This window comes from Gossypium arboreum, chromosome 11, assembly GCF_025698485.1.
Source record: "Gossypium arboreum isolate Shixiya-1 chromosome 11, ASM2569848v2, whole genome shotgun sequence".
Taxonomy (NCBI): domain Eukaryota; kingdom Viridiplantae; phylum Streptophyta; class Magnoliopsida; order Malvales; family Malvaceae; genus Gossypium; species Gossypium arboreum.
Window position 1 is genome coordinate 121,341,995 of NC_069080.1, and position 2,911 is coordinate 121,344,905.

The window sequence follows — 2,911 nt, forward strand, 5'->3', positions numbered from 1 at the left end:
TTGGCCTAATGAAGTCCCTGTCCAACAACTCTTGAATTTGAGCCTTTAACTCCCCTAACTCCTTCGGTGCCATCCTATACGGTGCGATGGACACGGGCGCCGTTCCAGGCAACAAATCTATTCCAAACTCAACTTCTCGGTTCGAAGGCAATCCTGGAAGCTCCTCCAAAAAATATCTTGGAACTCCTTTACGGTCCTAACCTTATCCACTTTCAGTCCCTCCTCTTCCGATGACTTACGGATGCCAAATAGGCCTCACAACCTTTCGAATCCACTTCTACTCTTAATGCCGACACCACATTGGACAAATAATCCTTCGCTCACCTATCACCATAACCTCCTCATCCTTTGTGGTCCTTAACATCATTCGTTTAACAGCACAATCCGAGTCGCTTTATGCTTAACAAGCCATCCATTCCCAAAATGAGATCAAACTCTCCGACGGTAACTCTATCGATCTCCGGGAAAATCTTACCTTGAGTTTCTAAGGGTACATCCCTATACGCTTTGTCTACCCTAACCGAGTGACTCAAATGACTTAGTACAGATACCCCACTCACAATCTCCTCGGAGCGGTCAAGTTGTCCATAATCCGTTCTGTGGCCTCCAACCAATTTTCTGCCACATTCGGGGCTATACCAGACACGCCCTTAAAGATCTCTGTTCCGTTAGTCCCGAAGTCATTCAGAAATAGATCCCTGAATTTCGTTGTCTAAACTTGCTCAGGCAACCCTTTCCAGAACACGAAGCATTTCCTGTGACAGGGCATCATCCTCGGCACCGCGGTCATGAGACTCTACCTCTGTTGTCGGTGGTACCGGTGCATCCACCGCAAGCATTTGTCTCGAAGACGAAGATCTCGCTCGAGCACTTCCTCGGCTTCGTCCACGGCCTCTTGTACTCATATCGTATTATCTTGATTACGAATTTTTATGCATCAATTAATATTCCAGTGTTTATTACAGATGTTTTATGAATTAGACAGTAGTTCAGAGTTTGTTTTCGCAGAATCGAAGTCTAGCTACAGTTTCAGTCTCTTATCAGATTTTTCTATGGTTTCAGTATCATCCTATCTAGAGTATCCTAATAGGGTTTCAGTACAGACAGATAAGACAGAAAAATATTTAGAAGAGTTCAGAGTAATACTTACAGACTTGAGCCGGAGATTCGGAATGCCACCTTCTAAAGACTAAATTTTGAAAATCGAGTTTTTCGCATTCTTTATAAAATTTTCGTTTTCGAAAATCTTTGTTTTTGTAAACCCATTCCACAGCCGAGTAGTTGCAACCTAGGCTCTGATACCACTAAATGTAGCACCCCAAACCCGCCCGAAGTTATGGCGGATCCGCAGATGCCACATCAAAAACGTTAAAATTTTTTTTTCCATTCTAAGTCCAGAAAATCGTACTTGATGTTCAAAAGATTAATTCATTAAGGATTAAAGTGAATGGAAGCTATGCACCAGGTAGGAAACCGGAAAAGAGGTGGTGAGTCCATCGGATTGCTATACCAAGCTCCTTCGTCCAATCCTGACATGCATACCGCCATTGCCACACCTTAATGTCATGGATATTTCTAGGAAACCGATTTGATTAAGTCATTTTTAGGAAAAGTGATTAATTTTGGAAAATACTTTCATTGCGGAAGCTTTGCTTGTTGTCGAGTTATTTTGAAATCAATTGTTGTTTTTGAAAACGCGTCCTAAAGCTATCCAATTTCAACAGTTAAAATAAGTAATACCTATCTTAGTAATACATATTAAAACCATCAAAATAATTAAGCGGCCTTATTACATTGAAAAAACCCAAAACTTCAAACGTAAATAAAGGATGTCCAGTTCACGGAGAGGAAAATCAAACTTTCAGGCGGTGGCCACTCGAATTCCCTCACAGCTCAAGCGCACTATGGTTGGGGATTTCTGCGTGGATGAAAATAAAAGGGGTGAGTTTGGGGAAACTCGGTGTGTAGGAAAACCCATTCAAAGCCCAAGTCACTCAAGCCTATTGGGCCTAAGCCCATTCAGTAACAGTGGTACTAGGCGAGCCCTTTTCAAATTACAATAAAGCGGGCCTTAGCCCTTATTCAGATAATGATATGGCCCATAGGCCCATTTCAAAATACATGCAACATCAATAACATATGCAAGCCCATTTGGGTAACAGTGGTACTGGGCCAGAGCCCTTTTCAGATTACAATAAACTGGGCCTTAGCCCCTTATTCAGATAACAGTATGGCCCATAGGCCCATTTCAAAATACATGCAACATCAGTAACATATGCAAGCCCATTTGGGGAGACTACTCAACCCACCAACCACTACACTCCACCCGTACCAGCCATACACTCCATGTGGGGAATAGCTCAACCCACCCAGCCCAACACTCCACAGATTTGACCTTGTGCTTTCGATTATCAATAAATTGAGGCAAAGCCTCCAGTATGTGGACAAGCCACTTTCAGTACTTCCTCCGTCAATATCCCAATCCCATGCATCAGATAATAACAACATGACATGCAGTAAATAACAACAGTCAAACATGCATTTAGGTCAATTTAATCCTAGGGGTATTTCGGTAATTTATCTACTAGGGGTAAAACTGTAAATTTTCCACTTTTAAAGGTATTTCAGTAATTTATCTATTTTAGGGTTTTTCATGCATATTCCTACTTTTCACGTACTAACAGAATCACGTACCGAGGGTTCTTACCGAATTGGGCCCGTTGGCCCATCATTCCAATTTTTGGCCCATTAAGCCCAAAAATCTCGAGGGCACAGAAATCATGCACTTTGCAGTCCAAATTTTGCAGTTTACTAAAAACATTAATCGATTTACCTCACGAGCATTCGCACACTCGCAAATCTACAAAATATCGGTTTTCGGCATTTCGACTTTTCGACTTTTGCCGATCCA